We start from the raw sequence: 22,017 nt of genomic DNA on the forward strand, positions 1-22,017 counted from the left end.
AAGAAGAAGCAGAAAGTCTGAATAGACCAATAACAGCTTGTGAAATTGAAGCAGTAATAAAAAAACTCCCAGCACACAAAAGCCCTGGACCGGATGGCTTCACAAGTGAATTCTACAAAACATTTAGGAAGGAACTAACTGCTATCCTCCTCAGACTATTCCAAAAGATACAAGAAGAGGGAAGACTGCCAAACTCATTCTATGAAGCCAGTATAACCCTAATTCCAAAACCAGGTCAAGACACAACAAAGAAAGAAAACTACAGGCCAATATCGCTGATGAACATAGATGCTAAAATCCTCAACAAAATATTGGCAAACCGGATCCAGCAACACATTAGAAAGATCATACACCACGATCAAGTAGGATTCATCCCAGGGATGGTTTAATATTCGAAAATCAATAAACGTAATACACCACATAAACAAAATGAAAGACAAAAACCAGATGATAATATCAATAGATGCAGAAAAAACATTTGATAAAGTACAACACCCATTTATGATAAAAACTCTCAGCAAAACGGGAATAGAGGGAGCATACCTCAACATAATAAAGGCCATATATGAGCAACCTGAAGCCAACATCATACTCAATGGGCCAAAACTGAGAGCATTCCCCCTGAGATCAGGAACAAGACAAGGATGTCCGCTCTCTCCACTCCTATTCAACATAGTCTTGGAAGTTCTAGCCACCGCAATGAGACAAGAAAAAGAAATAAAAGGTATCCAAATTGGAAAAGAGGAAGTAAAACTGTCATTATTTGCAGATGACATGATAGTGTACATAGAAAACCCTATAGACTCCACAAAAAAACTACTCGACCTAGTAAGTGAATTCGGCAAAATAGCAGGATACGAAGTCAATATTAAGAAATCAAAGGCATTTTTATACACCAACAATAAAAACTCAGAGATAGAAACTGAAAGAAAAATTCAATTTACCATAGCAACAAGAAAAATAAAATACCTAGGAATAAACTTAACCAAGGAGGTAAAAGATCTGTACTCAGAAAACTACAGAACACTGAATACAGAAATTAAAGAAGATACAAATAAATGGAAGCATATACCATGCTCATGGATGGGAAGAATCAACATCATTAAAATGTCCATACTACCCAAAGCAATTTATAGATTCAATGCAATCCCTATTAAAGTAACAGCAACATATTTCACAGACCTAGAACAAATACTTCAAAAATTTATATGGAATCAAAAAAGAGCCCGAATAGCCAGAGCAATTTTGAGGAAGAACACAGTAGGAGGAATCACAATGCCTGATATCAAACTATACTACAAGGCCACGGTAATCAAAACAGTCTGGTACTGGCATAAAAACAGACATATAGATCAATGGAACAGAATAGAGAGCCCAGAAATAAACCCAGGTTCATATTGTCAACTAATATTTGACAAAGGGGGAAAGAACATCAAATGGAGTGAAAAGAGCCTCTTCAACAAATGGTGTTGGGAGAACTGGACAGGGACATGCAAAAAATGAAACTAGACCACCAACTTACACCATACACCAGAATAAACTCAAAATGGATCAAAGACTTAAATGTAAGCTGTGATACCATAAAAGTCCTAGAGGAAAAAATAGGCAAGAAAATTTCAGATATCCCACGTAGCAACTTTTTCACTGATATATCTCCTAAGGCAAGGGAAATAAAGGAAAGAATAAACAAATGGGACTACATCAAACTAAAAAGTTTCTGCTGAGCTAAAGAAAACATCAGCAAGATGAAAAGAAAACCAAACATATGGGAAAATATATTCGCCAATGATATCTCAGACAAGGGATTGATCTCCAAAAGATATAAAGAACTCATACAACGCAACACCAAGAAGACAGACAACCCAATTAAAAAATGGGCAAAGGACCTGAACAAACACTTCTCCAAAGAAGACATACTGAGGGCCCATAGACATATGAAAGTATGCTCAACATCACTAGCCATCAGAGAGATGCAAATAAAAACCACAATGAGATACCACCTCACACCAGTCAGAATGGCCATAATCAACAAATCAACAAACAACTTGTGCTGGAGAGGACGTGGAGAAACGGGAACCCTGGTGCATTGCTGGTGGAAATGCAGACTGGTGTAGCCACTATGGAAAACAGTTTGGAATTTCCTCAAAAAACTAAAAATGGAACTGCCTTTTGAACCAGCAATTCCATTGCTAGGATTATATCCAAAAAATCCCGAAACACCAATTCAAAAGAACCTATGCACTCCAATGTTCATAGCAACACTATTTACAATAGCCAAGTGCTGGAAACAGCCTAAATGCCCATCTGTAGATGAGTGGATCAAAAAACTGTGGTACATTTACACAATGGAGTTCTATGTAGCAGAAAGAAAGAAGGAACTTCTACCATTTGCAACAACATGGATGGAACTAGAGAGAATAATGCTTAGTGAAATAAGCCAGGCAATGAAAGAAAAATACCTTATGCTGTCACCTATTACAGGACACTAATGAACAACACAAACAAATGAGCAAAATTGAACCGGAGCTATGTAAACAAGAAGTAGACTAACAGTAACAAGGGGGGAGGTGGGAGGGAGAGAAGGGGGTAAGAAGGGGAAGTGTCAAGTCAAAGAACATGTATAAATGACCCACGGACATGGGCAACTGAGTAGGGATTGAATGTGGCGGAAGGGAGGGGCAGGGTACAGGGAAGCAAGAGGGGGAAAAAAGTGAGACAACTGTAATGGAAAAACAAACAAAAAATTTTTTTAGTGGGGGAAAATGAAAATATGAAAAATGGAAATGCCAGTTCAGTGAATATTAGGACAAAGATTTTCCTTCACGTTGTATATTTTTCTCCCTATTTGATCTCTCCAGAGTTTGGTATTCTAAACAAGTAAGTAATGACTTAAGTTTCTTTGCATAGACCTAATAAGACCAGTTGTTAATAGAGGTTCTTTTTTTTTTTTTTTTTTTACCAAGTCTTTGACTGGAATGTCAAGCCTAAAGGAGACATACTTGGGCTCAAGTTGTTAACTGGGAATGACTTTCAAAGGTAATAAAAGCCCACGAGATAAAAGGTCTGCTACCATGGTTGGTTGTGCCGTCCACAGCAATCTCTCCAGGGAAGGAACGAAGGTTGTTTTCCTGAAAGATGGCTAGAAGGGACCTTAAGGCACAATGGAAAAGCAGAAAGACTTGGAAAGGACAAGTGTGTACAGGCAAGGATGAATGCCAGGTATGTGGCCAAGCTTCTGTGCCCTGAAGAGCAGACTGAGGGTCAACCTAAATGTTCCTTGGGTAAGTTCCAGCAAAGCAGAACTAAAGTTCATAACTGATCATTTGCTGCTCTTGTTATGTTTATGCAAATGAACAGGATAAATTAAAAATGGACTTAATGTAGTCCCTTTAAAGACAAGGAAGGTAATCTTAGGGAGAAAAATCATTATTCAAGGAAAATCACAATGATCAGTAGTAGACTGTAAAGTAGGTCAGCTAACCGTCTTAAAAGTTTTTTCTCATTTAAAATATGGTTTCACTTGAAAATTAAACCTTGTCTGTGATATCACGAAAGAGATTCAAGTTGCAGACAAGTAGAATGTCAAGTGCCTTGCAACTGGATGTCTTCCCAATAAGACAGTCTTACAGATTTAGAGACTCGTTTGTTGGTTATGTTACATAAATTAACATGTGTTTTCTGTTTTCAAAGGGCATAAGCCTATGACTGCATTACCTGAGTGATTGTACGCATAAGCCTCACTTAATCCTCTCTGCAGCGCTGCCTCCTGAGTCTCAACGGTTTGGCAGAACTAAATGGCTGGGTTGGTGGAGAATGGGGTGGTCTGTGGGCTTCACTTTAAAACTGGTTTCTCTTTTCTATCCTAATGGCTTGGACAGAAAGGGCCCAGAGGGACTTCCGGCCAAGATGGAGGCTTAGACGGACACGCTAAGTCTCCCTCTACAACTAGAGAGGAATACAACTACTTCAAAACAAAGGATAACTAGAAATTCCAGAAAATAAAACTACACGGAAGCCCAACATATGAAGTTATAAACCAGCGGTGCCATTCGGGCAGGTAAGAGTTAAAGAGGGCAAAGCTGTTTGCGGAGCGGCGGGCGGCGAAAAATCCCGGAGGCATTCAAGCCCCTGGCAGTGCGCGACCCCAGCGCTGGGGAGAGCGGTCACCGCATCGCCATGAACAGTGAGGCCCAGGGGGGCGGGAGGACGGATCCCGGTCTCCTAGCTGAATAACTGTGTGAATCCATCTTGGACCCCCGCCCCCAAAGAAAGAAAGCACCACAGGGCTGCGAAATAGGTCGAGGACAGGCGCCGGTCGCTGACTTGTGACGCGTACACAGGCACTGCCCCCGACAGCCGCCCAAGAAAACAAAACGCATCTGTCAAAATGAGGCAGACAACTATAGAAATACCGGTGACACAGCTCACCAGGCAGCAGATAGAGAACCTGACAGATGAACAGATAAGAAACCTGTCAGAGGCTCAGTTCTGGGCCATTGTTATCAGGTGGCTTACAGAATTCACAAAAGAGCAGGAAAAAGATAAGAAAGAAGCGAAAAACTTTCATAACGAAAGGAACAAAACCGCATACGAGATAGACGGTGAGGAAAAGAAATCCAGAGTTCATTTCAACAAACTGGAATATGGAGAAGGAACAAGCATTCAACCAATGCAGCGAGAGGAAATGGGAAGCAGCAATGAGAGGATCAGAAACCTCTGGGACAGCTATAAAAGGCCCAACATAAGAATCATTGGTTTGCCAGAGAATGAGGAAGATGAACTAGAACTTGAAAAATTGAGTGAAAATATAATAAAGGAGAACTTCCCAGAATTGGGGAAGGGAATAGACTTGCAGGTCCAGGAAGCAAGAGAGTTCCCAAGAGACTGGACCCAGGGAGAACCACTCCAAGACACATTATAATCAAAATGTCAAAAATTAAAGATAAAGAGAGAATCTTAAAAGCAGCAAGAGAGAAGAAAAGAATTATGTACAAAGGGGTCCCAATTAGACTATCAGCAGACTTCTCAAGGGAAACCCTACAGGCAAGAAGGGACTGGCAAGAAATATTCAAAGTAATGAAAATCCAAAACCTACAACCACGAATACTCTATCCAGCGGAATTGTCATTCAGAATAGAAGGACAGAGAAAGTGTTTCCAGGACAAAATAAAACTGAAAGAGTTCATTAGATCCAAACCACTGTTATATGAGATGTTAAAGGGACTGGTTTAAAAAACAGAAGCTAAGGAGATGAAACAAAGGCAAACTAAACAGGCAACGAGAGTGGAAAAGGAACTGTGGGTACGGGAAGCATATTGGGGGGAGGTCAACAGGGAGGGGGAATGGGGAAAGGGAGGGAGATGATATAGGAATTGGGGATCAAGGTAGGAGGGAATGGAATAGACGGAGAGAGGTTGGGAGGAACTGTATGCACAACTAATGGACATAATCTAAAAGGGGGGGACAACTGGAGGGAGGGGGGCCACCGGGTGGAAGGGAGCAGAGGGAAGGGAAATTGGCACAAATGTAATATTTTAATCAATAAAACACATTAAATCTGAAAAAAAAAAAAAGAAAAAAGAAAGGGCCCAGAGGTCTGAGAGGGGGGAAACATAAACTATTTCCCTCAGCCCAAACTAAGTATAATGGGCAAAACGGTTTTGGACAGGCGAGATGTGCCTTAGCACACCTTCCTCCATAGAAGCCCTTTTTTTTTTTCTTCTTTTTTTTTCCTAATGTGGAACATTGAAAAATTAATCCCTGCCTTTTGTCATCTAGTAGTTATGGATTGAATGATGTCTTTTAACCCTTTTGCCAAATCTGTTGCCCCGAGAACACAACAAGGATGCCAGCCTGTTAAACCAAGCACGCCGTTGACCGGAGACAGCCAGCTGACCTGGAGTCTGCACAATCCTTCCCCATGTGGAAGGCCACCCTCCCCCCCACACCCCCACTATTATTAGGGATTTCTGGACCCAAGGGTAGGTAGGACGACGACCATGTCCAGCTTGAAGCAGCTAGAGGAGCTTGAGACCTTTGCCCATTGTCCCTTACAAGATTACAAAGGGTCTTAATATCTGAGAGGGAGGGATAGTTATTTTTTACGAACCAGGGGTATGGACTTGGGGGGGGATTGCTGGGGGAGGGAGATGCTGGGTGGAGGGAAGTAAAGGGGAGAAAATTGGAACTATTGTAACAATATAATCAATAAAGAAAAGCTGGGGAAAAAATAGGACTAGATTATTTTGTTTTGTAATCAAATATTTTTCAAGTTATATCATGACAATGAAGTTTATATTTTATGTGACTTGGCTAGACTATGGTGCTCAGGTATTTGATCAAACACTAGTCTAGATGCTGCTGTAGCTTTGATAATTTGGGTGGGCTTTATCCAATCAATTGAAGGCATTAAGAACAAAAATTGAGGTTTCCTGGAGAAGAAGGAATTCTATCTTGAGTCTAGCATAGAAATCTTGCCTCAGTTTTTAGCCTTTTCAACCTGCCCTACAAATTTCAGACTTGGCAGCCCCCACAAATCATGTAAATAATTCCTTAAAAATCTCTCTCCTGTTTCTCTAGAGAACCCTGACCACCATCTGGTATAAGTAGAGGCATATATCTAGCATATCTCTACCACAGTGCATATAATGATAAGTATCCATTTTATGCTTGTGCTACCATTTAACCAACTCCCTACTGGTAGATATAAAACTTGTTTTCTGCTTATTATTATTAGCAGCCACAAAACATGCTTAATCAGCTGAAAGGAAATTAGAAACTTAAAGAGTAAACAAACAAAAAACACCCCAACAATTATAGAAAATATTTATATAGTTTGTGCCTAAAGATACAAAAATGTCATAAAGCTACCCTACCATGGATCAAAATTACTCATACCCATGATTGGTAATATTATTTTCAACCAACTTGTCATAGAGCTCAGATTGCTGTTATAACTAATGTGTTTTCAACCAAATCAAACAGTCACTATATACAAGGCTATGATAGGACATTCTTGCAATTAAATTTTGCACACATCCTGAAAATATTTTCTTGAATTAAATTCTCAAAAGTAGTATTGCTGAGTCAAGTAATATGCACTTAAAATCTGAAATCTATAATTCTCCCTTGGGATTTATTCCAAATCATGTGTTTATAAAGCAAAGTGTTTGGTATCTGCTATATGCCAGTCTGCAGTTGGCCTGGGATACAGAAACAAATAAGTTACATCCATGACTTCCAGGGGCTGAAGCTCACTTGCCTTTATGCTTAGCACAGTGATTCAACAGGAGACATTCAACAAACATTTGATAAATGAACAAACTAATGAATGAGTGAATGAATGAATGAATATCAGTTGGCTTTTGCTATGTAACAAAGTACCTTACTGGCTTAAAGCAACAAATAGTTGTTATTTTTTCATGATTCCATGTGTCAGGTGAGTGGGTGTTCTTGTCTGGGCTAGCCTGATGGTCTATGTTGTCAGCTGGAGGCACAGATGAAGCAACAGAAGGTAACCCAACCTCACTCACGTATCTGGCAGGAAGCCAGTTAGATGGTCTTGAAGGGCCTCAGCTGGGATAGTTCATCTCTGCTCCATGTGGCTTCTCATCCTCCAGCAGGCAAGTCAAGGCTTGCTCATGTGGGGTTTCAGGGTTCCAAAGAACACCAAAAGAGGACAAGTGCCAAGGCAGAAGCACTGTCCAAATCTCTGCTTGGGTTACATTTGCTATTGTCCTGTTGGTCAAACCAAGTCTCAAAGCCAAGCCCACAGTTAATATATATAAGGGTAGGGGCATAAGAATGGAAGCAGCCTATGTAGAAAAGAAGTAATTCTCATTCTAAGCTCTCACTCTGTGTGTATTTACCTAAATGTTTGAGTTGACAACTTGGTTCATAGTTTCTGAAATTATACTTTGAGTCTTGAACTTTTTCACCAACATGTATCTGGTTCTGGCTAAGAAAACCATTTCTGGGGAGAATGAAATGTGAACCTTGAATGCATGATCACCATTCTGTGTTCTGATCTTTTTCTTAACAAGTATGGAGAATAACTGAATATTTCTGGGGCTACCACTGACTTATTTGGTTTTTCCTCATGAATACAGATAAGGGTCAATCATTACTTTGTGTCCCATTAGATAGCCTCTTGGCTCTGTAGAACTCATTTTTCCACTTGCTCAGCAGTTGACAGGTGATTTAATATGAAATTCCTTAGCATCAATGAAACATTGGCCTCCGATGGCAATGTGAAAGACCACTTGGGAAGCAAAGGAGTGCCTGTCATTAAAAAAACAAAAACAAAGGAAAACACAGGCAGGAAAATTTCAGATATCCCACATTAGCAACCTTTTCACTGATATATCTCCTAAGGCAAGGGAAATAAAGGAAAGAATAAACAAATGGGACTACATCAAACTAAAGAGTTTCTGCTCAGCAAAAGAAGACATCAGCAATATGAAAAGGGAACCAACTGTATGGGAAAATATATTTGCCAATGATACTTCAGACAATAGATTGCTCTCCAAAATATATAAAATACTTATATGACTCAACACCAAGAAGACAGACAACACAAAAAATGGGCAAAGGACCTGAACAAACACTTCTCCAAAGAGGACATACAGAGGGTCCATAGACATATGAAAGGGTGTTCAACATCACTAGCCATCAGAGAGATGCAAATAAAAACCACAATGAGATACTACCTTACGCCAATCAGAATGGCCATAATCAACAAATCAACAAACAGCATGTGCTGGCAAGGATGTGGAGAAAGAGAACCCTAGTGCACTCTTGATGGGAATATGGACTGGTGCAGCCACTATGGAAAACAGTATGGAATTTCCTCAAAAAACTAAAAATGGAACTGCCTTTTGAACCAGCGATTCCACTGTTCAGACTATACCTGAAGAATCCTGAAACCCCAATTCAAAAGAACCTATGTACCCCTATGTTCATAGCAGTGTTATTTACAATAGCCAAGTGCTGGAAACAGCCTAGGTGCCCATCTGTAGATGAGTGGATCAAAAAACTGTGGTACATTTTCACAATGGAGTATTATGTAGCAGAAAGAAAGAAGAAACATCTACCATTTGCAACAACATGGATGGTACTAGAGAGAATTATGCTTAGTGAAATAAGCCAGGCAACGAAAGAAAAAGACCTTATGCTAGCATCTATTACAGGATACTAATGAACAACACAAACAAACAAGCAAAACTGAACCAGAGAATACAACAAGGATGCCAGCCTTTTAAACCAAGCATGCCATGGTCCGGGGACAGCCAACTGACCTGGAGTCTGCAAGATCCTTACCCATGTGGGAAGACAACCCTCCCCTCTACACCCCCACTCTTATTAGGGATTCCTGGACCCAAGGGTAGGTAGGACGACGACCATGTCCAGCTTGAAGCAGCTAGAGGAGCACGAGACCTTCGCCCATTGTCCTTTATAAGATTATAAAGGGTCTTAAGTCTGAGAGGGAGGAATTGTTATTTTTTATTGTTATAAAAAATTAATTTAGTAATTAGAAAAAAGAAGAATATAGGAAAGGGTGAAGCCAAAGAACTTGTATGCATGACCCATGGACATGAACTAAGGGGGGGTGGGATTGCTGGGGGAAGGGGATACTGGGCAGAGGGGAGCAAAGGGGGAAAAATTGGAACTATTATAACAATATCAATAAAATATACAAAAACAAAAAACAAAAACAAAATCTTTGTGTAGATTTTCAAAGAGCAGTTGCCAAAATTATCACTTTACTACTAATTCTAGCCTGGAAATTACTGCCTCTTTTTGAACACATGTGGTGTGTTAGAAACAGAAGAAATAAGTTGGTGGAAATCTCTCACATTCTTTACTTGAGAGGGCACCAAGGTCGTTTGAACAGTTCTCTAATAGAAGCCAGATTTGGGGAAAGTAAGGAAACAAATTTAAAAATCATGTCTCCATTGTGGGTGAGAGGGACACAGTTTGATGGTGTGGGCGCTGTGACAAGTGGCTGTCTGGGTCAATTAAGTGAATAGAATTATCTTAATAGCTGCAATTTATTCTCCCTTTTGGAGCTCAGAGTTCAGGAGACTGTTCTATGAGCAGTTTATCATCTGGATTGTTTGATTCCAAAAAAGTTTTCTGGTGACATGATATGAAAGAGCATTCCCTGCAAATGTAGATTCAACCAAGTTTAGCTTCTAACCCTTCCATTTTCTGTTGCCCTGATCTTCTAACACACCCCTGACACACGCCCCAATTCTTTATCACACAGGGAGGTTGGAGAACAGTGCTTCTCAAATTATTTTAAATAAAGAACCAGTTTTTTAGATTCCTAATTCACTTCAAACCAATACTTCTATAAACTACAATAAAAATTATAAGGAAAAAATATTTATATAAAAAAAGGCATAAAAAATACAAGCTGAACATTTTTATTAGAGCGAGCAGACATCAAGTACTCAGTTAAATTTTTAGAAAGGTTTCTAAACACTTACTCTCAATTTGTATACTTAATTTGTTGCAAACTGGTAACCAGTGGGTGGTTATGTAGAACACATTTCATGGTCTAACACACATTCATTCATTTATTCACCCATTTACCGAGGCTGTGTTCCACATCAAAAGGTCTGTGAGACAGTGCCAGTCAAAGACAAGACAAGGAACTCACTGGGTGCAGGGGTTGACACTGAAGCAAGCCTGCTCCACTGATGAGGTGAAGCTGTGATGGGGTAGCAGAGGGTGGAGGGAAGAGCTGGAGGAGGTGGCATCTAAACCAAATCTAGAAAGAGGAAGAAAAATTGGCTCAGTAAAAAGAAGGATGTGGGAAGGTGAGAGGGACTGGAAAAAAGAAGTCCTTTCCGGATACAGGGAATGGCATTTGCAGATGACTGGTGTGTTCAAACAGAAGAGGCAGTTGGGTTTTGGCTGGGTGTACGGGAGGAAGGGAGATACAAGATTGAAAACTAAAGCTTTTGGGAGTTTTTGAGGCTTTGCCAAGGAGTAAAGTCTTCATCCTGAGGATCACAAGAGCTGGAGGCTTCGGGTAAGGGAGCCCCCAGGAGCAGATGTGCATGTTAGGAGGCTCCACAAGACAAACTAAGGGCTTCTGCTGACTTATGGCTTGAGGTGATGGGTCTTGGGCCAGCTTCATGAATGTGGCCCCAAGAGTTGACACAAGCCTGGACAGGGCTCAGAGACAGATTTTTTACAGAAGAGAGGGAAAAGGAGTTTGAGGAGGCCTTGGAGTCTGGAAGTGTTGGGTGCGGGCTGCCCAGAGTTGCCCCTTCCCCCACTGCTGCCCCAACTCAGAGCAGTAAGTCTGCTAGCCTCAAAGTGGTAACTTACTTTTCTGAACAACAGCCATCTCCCAAGGTCTGTCTGTAGCTCATGCCACACCCCTGTCTCTGTCTTTGATCCTGATGGATGCCGTGACTGGAGAGCATTGTGCTTGATGTTGAAATCATACAACATTCTGCCAGCATCAGTTTAATGACAGATCTTAGACACATAATTCATTTGGTGTTTGGGAGGGAATTGAACCACTTTATTGATGTCTCTATTTTTGCCTACTAAGGGAACCACGTTTGGGAGTGCCAAAAGTCGCTGGGCAGAAATGGAGGCAGTGTGATTTCTATGGGTGGACCCTGTGTAGGGGTCCTCTTCCTCCCTCTGGAGGCTCCTCCATCCCATCAGAGCTCTTACAGGGATCACACAATCCAAAAGAGCTGGGGTCTCAGAAAGGGAGCCAGACAGAGTGTGTCTTTTGCAGTTGCTTCAGGAGCAAATTCGGTTCATTGAAAGGCATTTGTCAGGATCAGTCCAAAGGTGGAGTTAGCTTCCTGGGGGCTGTGGGGTAATGAAAGAGAGAGGAGAGGCTTCTCCAACTAAATATAAATGATGGGCCTATTCATTAAGCATCTCTAAGGCTGGATTTCAGAGTCTCATCATCCAGCTGGAGTAGGAGGACTTTGATTATATTTTTTTTCCTTAAAAAAAAAGTGAGTTGCCTGAGGACCTACCATTCTTGTTTCATCTATGTATCTTTATATCTGGCATTATGACCAATACATACTAACATACTAGGTGTTTAGTAAAAGTTTGAGGACAAGATAAACAGGTAATTGTAATTCCCCCAACATTAAAAATTCTATGTACCTGGTTTTTGTTTGTTTCCCTTCTTATCTTCACCCTCTGTGGGAGCAGGGATTGTATCTGTTTGGATGAGTATTATTTCCCAGCATCTAGCACCAGGCCTGGCTCCATGTGGACTCATGGTAGAAACTGGTTGAATGGCAGAATGAATGGCTGATGTGCATGGAAAAGATTCCAGGCCTTACCATGGCAGTGCCCAGGTTTTTCTGGCTACCACAGTCTCCCCTGCCAACATTCCCAACCTGTGACAGCACATGTAGAAATACCTCAGATCTCCTCTGGGTTGTTCTATATAACTCTAGAGTTCCTAGGAAGACAAAGCTCCCTTTACTCTCAGAGATAGCTGGCTTGGTAATGCTCTCTTCACTGGCAGCCTCCTCTTGCCTTACCTCCCCCTGATGTTTCCCAGGGTCACTCCCCAAGTAAATAACTTGCACTTGAATCTTTTTGTCTGAATCTGCTTCTGGGGAAACCCAAACTAAGACAAATGGATACTTTGCCTTCCAGTGATGACAGCCTCACTGGGAAAGAGAATGTACTTCCCTCCCAGTGTTCTATTTAGAAAAATTTCAAACCAAAGAAAAATTGAAAGAATATGTGTACTTTCAGCGAGTTTCACCAATCAATAGCATTTTCCCATTGTTTTACCTCTTTTTCTCCCTCTTTCTCCTTCTCTCTCTAGCTCTCTCTCTATATGTGTGTATAAATATTATATTATAATTATATAATATGTAATTGCATTATATTTTAATTTATTATATTTTATAATTGTATAATGCATTACACTCAGGATATATATACTCTTCAGGGGGAAATACTTGTAAGGCAAACATGCCTTCTCCATATAAAACTGATACATTCCTTAGCCATACGAAAGTAAGTTGCACACTTCGTGAGATTTTACCCATAAATCTTTTAGTATGTGTCTGCAAGAACCAGGGTTTTTCTCCTACATAAACAGAAATGTCATGATAACACCCAAGAAACTTAGCACTGGTCATCGTCAGCAGCCGTTCGTCTTGAGAGACGATGGTGTAGCTTCTTAAGAGTCTATCTGCACCGCCGAGAATGGTTGTGCAGTCCGACTCGGGAGTGACACGGTATCTGTCTCCTCCCGTGTTGAATCGACATCTTGCGATGACGCTGGAGTGTCCTCTCCAGTGAAGCTGAAGCTACAGAGCCTGGGCAGGGTGATATGGAGGGTCTGCTGTTGCCCATGCAGCAGACCCCCCCTCTCTTCGCAGCTGAAGGGTCCAAGGGAAAGACAGAGTCAATACAGCTTGGCTTCAGGTGCGCAGCAGGAGTTGCCGGTGTTGACTACAACGTCAAACTGCCTTAGGGACTCCGGCTCTGGATTTTCTGTCGGGGTTTACTCCCTTAGCCTTTCCCCTGAAGAGGTATGCCACAAGGCAGCGGAGGTTTTTTGGAGTCAGAGTTTTCCTTCTCTGATGTGCCCTGACTGGAAGATCGAACCAGCGACACTTAGCTCGAAGGCCGACGCTCAATCCACTGAGCCAAACCAGCCAGGGTTAGCACTGGTACAATAATGCTATTATACAAGTTATATTCAAATTTCCCCAGTTGTCCCAATAACCTCATCCTTTATAGCTGTGGAACAATGTATCTTTATACCATGCTGTTAGTCCCTTCCTTCTCTGGTTCTAATACAGTGCCCTCTGCACACAGCAAATAGCCATTAAACTAAGACTGAAAGGGTAGAATGAGATAGAATCCCTAAGACCAGGAGCTGAAGAAGTTTTAGTCATCTGCTTTTGGTGGAGGATAGATATTGTCACCAAGTGTGGAGCATTGTAGGACTCTCTGTGTTCTAGAACATTTAAATAGCTGAAGGCACAAAACTGGGTCCTCCCACAACCCCTCACCCTAATTCTTCAGACCCCTTTCCCACACAGCCCAGGAACAGGTCAGGTGATTTCTCTCTTTGGGACAACCAAGCATGCAGCTGTCGATCCAGTTCCTATTTGTGTTTTTAATATATTAAGGAATGTATTGTAAGGAATTGGCTTACACAATTTTCCCAAGTCCTAATTTTTAATGGTTGTTCTAATTAACAGAGTTTTGTTTTAATTGGAAGGGAAAGAAAGCATAACCCAAAACGAGGTTCAGAAAATCCAATGATTATCCTTGCTGTTCAGGACTGGCTATATAATTTGTGAGGCTCAGTTCAAAATGAAAATGAAGGTTCCTTGTTCAGAAATTATTATGAATTTCAAATAGTGACAGCAGAGTATTAACCTCAGAGCAAGGTCCTTCTGAGAATGGGTCCTGGGTGACTGCACAGGTCACACGTCTGTTAGAGGCATGTTGGCATTTGGGTATGGTCTGGGTTCACCAATGGCCTTTCAAGCATGAAGGTTTACACCAAGAGCAGTGAATGTTGTCCAAAGGTTTGAAGGTTTTGTGGCACAGTAAAAGAAATGAAAACTAAAGGATTTAACCCAAAGCCAGTCAGCAATGCTAATGTCCATGAGCTCCTCAGGATAACAGCATCTACAGTTCTTACAGGTGCACCTGCAGTTATCACATACTCACTCTGTCAACTTGTAGCACATGTCAGATCTGAGAGGTATTTTCTGCCATAATTCTGCTCATTCATACACTTATGAGACAAATGGTTAGGGCTGGTGTGACAGTGGGGCATTCCTCCTCTCTGTTCCTTCCATTCTGTCCCATGATGTCCCACTCTTCAGTTCCATAGTTCATGGGACACAGCAGACGCAGCATTAATAGTATTGGGGAAGACAAGGTTTCTGTCCCTCCTCCTTCCTTTTCTACACTGATGAAATTCCCAGAAAAGGAAGCTACAGAGTCCACATTTGCATAATAACACTCCACAGTACAAAATTGCTGCCACTATTTCATGTTGTAGCCAGGACCCTGGAAGGGGAGAGCAGAAAGGGGAGAGTGACACAGGGTCCTTGGCAGGACTGAGAGCAGAGGGTAATGGGAGGGAGGGATCTAGGGAGACCAGAGCCATACAGTCTTCCAAATGGCCATTTTTATGCATCAGAGGATAACTTCCTGGGAAAACAAAATAAATATTTTGCTTTTCTGCTGGATTTCACACATACATATTTAATTGTAAGACTTCCTTCTTGTAATAGTTTTTATGTAAATCCCCCCAGCTTTGATGGGCACCATAAGAGGTAAAGCAGAGGCCCTTGGTGGCAGCCAAAGTAAACACTGTTCATGATTGGCATTTGATGGCACACCTGGCTCTAACACAGTACCCTCTGGATACAGCAAATAGCCATTAAATTCAGCGTGAAAGGACAGAATGAGATAGATTCACCAGGACCAGGAGGTAGAGAAGTTTTAGTCATCTGCTTTTGGTGGGGGGCCTAGAGCCCTCACAAAGGGGTGGGGTTAAAAGTAGCTGTGAGTTGTGTCCCAAGTCTCTGACTGCAGCAGCAAGAGATACAAAGCAAAGATTTCAACAGAAATGTGGAAAAAGTCAACGTTGCCAGAGGAAGAAAGTCAAAACTAGTTTTTATCAACAGGAAATGGCTCCCTTCTGGTACAGAGGACCCAGAAGCAGTCAGAAACAGTGAGTGGAGCCCTAATTTTACTTTTCCTGAGATGTAATAAAAATAGACCTTCTTGAATGTAAATAAATTCCTTGTCCTTCCTGCATTATCAGCATTACTCAGAACAATGATCAGGGCTAAGTCTGCTATTGTCACAAGTTCAAAGTTTGTGTTGCCTGATGCTTCAAAAAGCCAATATTCAAAATGTCAAATTTTGGGGTAAGGAAAGGTTTATTGATCAAGAAGGTGCCCACTCAAGAAGATAGGGGCCTTAGAGGTTCCTCAAGTCTGCCTAAGGGAGCCCAGAATTCAGACATCTTTTATATCAAGGGAAAGAAGAATGGGCAGTGCAAGAGGTGACTGACAACAGCATACATCTGGGTGCAAACCGGGATTCAAGGAAGAGCACAGAATCTCTACATCTCTTTGTTTCCAGTCAGTTTGTTGACCTCTACAGGTCTGAGTCCAGTCTTGAGGCTCCTGCAAATCTTTAGTAAACAGTCATTATTTGGTACAAATTTCCCCACTTCTTGGGGAGAAGCACATCTGGCAAGAGGCTGTTCTTCCAGAAACTCAAGCCTCAAGCAGAATTCCTTAAGTTATCATACCTATAGTAGGAGCTATTAGTCTGAAGGCCATAGGAGAAATGCAGGCTAAACTTCAGATAGAGTCTGAGAACCAGCATTCCACTCTGCTACACTACAACCTGGAACTTTGCAGGGAGATTTCAAATGTATCATGGTTCTCCCTGGGACTCGAAGGAATTGGTGTTTGGAACAGAGAAGAGGAGAGCTCCAGGGATTTGGAGTGAAGAAACAGACCTGGGGATGAACAGACATTATCACTGGAACCCACAGCAAGATCTTATCAAGTCTTCCGACTCTTTCTTTCAGAGCCTCTGTTTACCAGTGTTGTTTTCTGGCTACTGGCAGACCTCCACTACCTTTGAACATCAATTGACCTTAGGAAAGGTGGGCAATTAAGCCCAGAGGAGTGATAGAACATACTTATTTAGTGGCTAATGAGTGAGTGATACCACGGTTATGGTAGGAGAGACCATACAAACTCAGAGGGCTAGAGCAGAAAGACAATCTCACCCAACAAAAGGAGGGGCATGCTCACCAACAGTGAGAAGTCAAACAACCCTTTGAAGACCCAGAGAGTTGCAAGGATCAGCGTTGAGCAAAGAGGATGGGGTGGGGGTCAGGAATTTTACTAAAAGATCAGATGCCCAGGAATGAGCTGGAGGATTCCCACCTGTGTGATTTCCACATTCAACAAAGTCAATGTGTTTCTCAAGTACTTATGAGGGCAATGTGGGTGCTCTAAGGTAGACTCAGAGAAGGAAGGCAGAATAACTGCCCTCAAGGTTCTTATACTGTGAGAGTGCACAGGGAGACCAGACTAAACCAAGTGAAAGATGAAGCCCAACAAGAAATATACCAGTTATCAAAAACTTATTGACCTACTATTTGTTGCCGTGAAGATGGTAAATAAGTATGGAGCATGTGGAGACAGATAAATATTTTTAAATATTTTAAATTTAAAAAAGGTTACTGTATTCCAGTCTTACCTGCATAGAAAAGCCATGCTTGAGTATCATGTTGTGGGGGTAGATGGGCCCTGGCAGCAGAGATCATTTGGGGCAAAGCCTGTGATGTGGGAAACATTCCCTTTACTCCCTCGGCTAGGACCAAGGACATGCTTCATGCTTGAATGCTGGGGATGGGCAGGTGCCAAGCCAGGAGAGAGAGAGAGAGAAAACAAGGCCCCTGCAGTTTGTTTAATCATGGGTTTGGTCTACTTTTTAGTTTTTACTATCCATGTATGTATACCAAAACCTCTTCCTTTCTTTACTTGGTCTTTGCAGGTAACCAAGGAGAAGCATATACCAAAATATGAGGTTTATGCTCACTGAAATAAAGGAGCCTAAAGACCTACCCCTTTATAGCTTAGCCTCACTACCCAAAGAATGGCTATCATCAATAAATCAACAAACAAGCATTGGTGAGGATGTGGAGAAAAGGGAAACCTAATACACTGCTAGTGAGAATGCAGATTGGGGCATCCAGTATAGAAACAGTGTGTAGGTTCCTCAAAAAATTAAAAATAGAATATGACTACTCCTGGGTATTTATCTGAAAAAACCTAAACCACTAATTTGAAAAGATATATGCATACATATGTTCACGTTAGCATTATTTACAATAGCCAAGGTATGGAAACAACCTAAGTGTCCACCAATAGATGAATGGGTAGAGAAGAGGTGGTGCATATATACTATGGAATATTATTCATCCATAAAAAAAAAGAAAAGAAGAAATCTTACCATTTGTGATAGCATGAATGAACCTAGAAGGTATTATGCTGAATGAAATAAGTCACACAGAAGGACAAATACCATGTGATTTCACTTATATGTGGAATCTAAAGAACAAAATAAATGAAAAAACAAAACAGAAAAAACCTCATTGAAGCAGAAAATAGACTGATGATTGCTAGGTGGGAGGAGGGCTCGGGGCCTGGGATGAAAAAGGTGAAGGCATTAAGGAGTACAAATTTGTAGTTACAAAAATATTCATGGAATATATAGTACAGCATAAAAAATATAGTCAATAATATTGTAATAACTAAGCATGGTGCTAGGTGGGTACTAGTTTTATTGGAGTGATCAGTTTGTAAAGTATATAAATGTCTAACCACTACTCTATCCACCTGAAACTAATATAATTTTGTATGCCAACTGTACTTGAAAAACAACCTTCAAAAATAAATAAAATTTGTTTTTTAAAAATGGGAATGGTTACCCAACTTTCAGCCCCACCAAAGCTGTTTCCATATGAATGACTTGCCTTGGCTTATGCTTCAAACTTTACTAAAATCTGTCAAATAAGCAACATCTGGCCTCATAGTGCATTGGACCTCTCATTAATTGGCCCAGGTCCAGCACTAGCAACAGCCAGTCATGATTAGCAGCTTGGCCTCACCTGGGCACCTCCAATACCAGCACAAGTAGCAGCTAGATAGCTTTGCAGCTCATGCCAGGTGGCCCCAGGCAGAATACAAGCATTGGTTAACCTTGGCCTACACCTCCTGGGAGGCCCAGAGCCAGCACATCTGGTAAGCAGCTTCAGACTATGTCAAAGCTTCACCCAATCACCTTCATAAGTGATGCACTCAACAGGTGGGCTCAATGGGCACCAGAGCCAGGCTGCTATGTGGGGTGAGCCCCTGCATAGCTGATCCTCTGTGGTGATTGGTGGTCACAGCCAACTGGCCTGAGAGTAACTCCCTCCCATTGATGTGTCAACAGCAATCAAGGCTCAACTGCAGCAGGAAGACATATAAGCCTACATGGGGAGGTGTGTGGGGAGGGTGGACCTGGGTGCTCAGCTCAAGTGAACAGGGAGGCTGTACCACTGGACCCTACAGGACATCTACTACATAAGGCCATTCTAACAAGTCCAGGAGATGTAGCAGCTCTACCTAATACACAGAAACAAACACTGGGAAGCTTCCAAAATGAAGAGACTAAGAAATAGGTCCCAAATGAAAGAACAGAACAAAACTTTAGAAAAAGAACTAAACAAAATGGAGACAAGCAATCTACTAGATGCAGAATTCATAACACTGGTTATAAGGATGCTCAATGAACTTGGGAGAAAAGTAGATGAACTTAGAGAAAACATCAACAAAGAAGTAGGAAACATAAAAACAAAACTAGAAAACATTTAAAAAATTCAGAAATGAAGGATACATTAATTGAGATAAAGAATACATTACAGGGACTTCTGGCCAAGATTGAGGTGTAGATAGACACGCTGCGTCTCCCTCCACAACTAAGAAGAAATACAACTACCTCAAAACTAGAAACAACCAGAAGTTCCAGAAAATAAAACTGCATGGAAGTCCAACAAACAAAGATATAAAGAAGAAATACTCATCCAGACAGGTAGGAGGGGTGGAGCCAGGGCAGAGAGGATGCGGTTTGGTGGTGGCAGGAGTGGCAGCGGTGATAGGCCAACAGAAAGTGCAGTTACACGTTTTAAAAAGTCAGGAGGAACACCTGGGTAGCGTTCCCAGCTTCTCACTGGACTTCACAGCTTACAGTCCCAGCACAGGGGAAAATCAAGCCTCATTGTTTCTGACTGTGCAAACCAGTAGGGGTTGGGGTGGAGACAGAAACTGCCAGTTTCAGCAGAGTCCACTTGTTTAAAGGGCCCCCATGATCCTAGAACGTCTGCAGACCCACCCATGCTGGGAACGACGATCAGGGCAGCAGCTAGAGGGGCGCCAGTCTGGTGTGGAAGTGGGAGAGGTGCCTGGAAAAGGGGCAAGTGCTGGGAAGGCGGCGTTGTTTCCTCTCAGACCCCTCCCTCACATACAGTGTCACAACATGGTGAAACAGGTCGCCCTGTACTGACAAATTCCTAAGGCTCTTCCCCTTACAACATAACAGGAGTGACAGCTCTACCTGGGATATGGAGGCAAACAAACACAGGAGCCTGTCAGAGTGAGGAGACAGAGAAGTATGGCCCAAAAGGGGGAAGGAATCAAGGTTCCAGTGGGTGAACTAAGTGATAAGGAGATAGCCAACCTCACAGATGACAGATGTAGACAACCTAACAGGCACAGAATTCAAAACACTGTTGATAAAGATGCTCACAGGCTTGACAGATATGCTTGAGTACAGCAAACGCATAAGAGAAGAACTGAAGGCTATGCTAAGTGAAATGAAGCAAAATCCACACAAAACCAATGGTGAAGGGAAGGAAACCTGGATTCAAATCAATGATATGGAACATAAGGAAGAGAAAAACAGTCAACCAGTGCAGAATGAGGAAGCAAGAATTGAAAAAAATGAGAAAAACTTCCTAAGTTTTGTGAAGGAGATGGACATACAAGTCCAGGAAGCACGGAGGGTCCTGGGCGAGCTGGACCCAGAGGGAACCACACCAGGACGCATCATGATTGAGCTGCCAGAGGTGAAAGATAAAGGTAGAGTCCTGGAGGCAGCAAGAGAGAGGCGGAGAGTCGCTTCGCCTACAGGGGGCTGCCTATAGGACTATCAGCTGATTTCTCAGAGGACACTTTGCAGGCAGGAAGGGACTGACAAGCAGTATTCAATGTGATGAAAATCAACCTACAACCAAGATTACTCTATCAAGCAAAGCTTTCATTTGGAATGGAAGGGAAGATGAAGTGCTTCCCAGACAAGGAAAAGCTAAAGGAGGTCATCATCACCAAGCCATTATTATATGAAATGTCAAAGGGACTTACTTAAGAAAAAGAAGATCAAAACTATGAACATTAAAATGACAACAAACTCACAACTATCAACAACTGAATCTAAAAAATAAAAACAAAACCCAACTAAGCAAACCAGAACAGGAACAGAATCATAGGTATGGGGATCATTTGGAGGGTTATCAGCTGGGGTGGTGGGAAGAAATGGGGAAATGGTGCAGGGACTAAGAAGCATAATGGGTTGGTACAAAATAGACAGGGGGATGTTAAGAATAATATAGGAAAGGGTGAAGCCAAAGAACTTATATGCATGACCCATGGACATCAACTAAGGGGGGTGGGATTGCTGGGTTAAGGGACTACTGGGAAGAGGCGAGCAAAGGGGAAAAAAATTGGAACTACTATAACAACATAATCAATAAAATATACTTAAAAATGTTAAAAAATTAAAAAATAATAAAGAATACATTACAGGGAATCAACAGTGAAGTAGATGAAGCAGAGAGACAAATCAAAGATTTGAAAGATATAGAAGTAGAAAACACCCAATCAGACCAGCAAAAAGAGAAAAGAATCTTTAAAAAATGAGGATAGTATAAGGAGCCTCTGGGACAAGTTCAAGCAAATCAACATTCACATCATGGGGATGCCAGAAGAAGAAGATAGAGAACAACAAATTGAAAACCAATTTGAAAAAATAATGATGGAAAACTTCCCTAACTTGATGAAGGAAATAGACATACAAGTCCAGAAAGGGCAGAAAGTTTTAAAGAAGATGAACCCAAAGAGGCCCACATCAAGACACATCATAATTAAAATGCCAAAGATTAAAGACAAAGAGGCAATCTTAAAAGCAGCAAGAGAAAAGCAGTTATCTACAAGCAAACTTCTATAAGTCTGTCAGCTCATTTCCCAACAGAAACTGCAAGTTAGAAGAGATTGGCCAGAAATATTCAAAGTAATGGAAAGCAAGGATCTAAAATCAAGATTGCTCTACTCAGCAAAGCTATCATTTAGAATTGAAAAACAGATAAAAAGCTTCCCAAACAAGAAAGAGCTAAAAAAGTTCATCACC

The 22,017-nt window shown here is 41.5% G+C and overlaps 1 long non-coding RNA gene across 1 annotated transcript in view; it reads right to left on the reverse strand.

The window, feature by feature from the left end:
- Positions 1-7,600: 7,600 nt before the first annotated feature.
- The window catches only part of LOC150004662 (uncharacterized), a 97,576-nt gene continuing 83,159 nt past the window's right edge, over positions 7,601-22,017 (reverse strand). The window contains exons 2-3 of the long non-coding RNA XR_016512306.1: positions 8,127-8,280; positions 7,601-7,737 (exon numbers count right to left, since the gene is read on the reverse strand). This is a non-coding gene — a long non-coding RNA (uncharacterized LOC150004662). The remainder of the gene's footprint in view (positions 7,738-8,126; positions 8,281-22,017) is intronic.

The sequence above is a fragment of the Furipterus horrens genome, unplaced genomic scaffold (genome assembly GCF_987537825.1).
Source record: "Furipterus horrens unplaced genomic scaffold, mFurHor1.1.pri manual_scaffold_7, whole genome shotgun sequence".
Lineage (NCBI taxonomy): Eukaryota > Metazoa > Chordata > Mammalia > Chiroptera > Furipteridae > Furipterus > Furipterus horrens.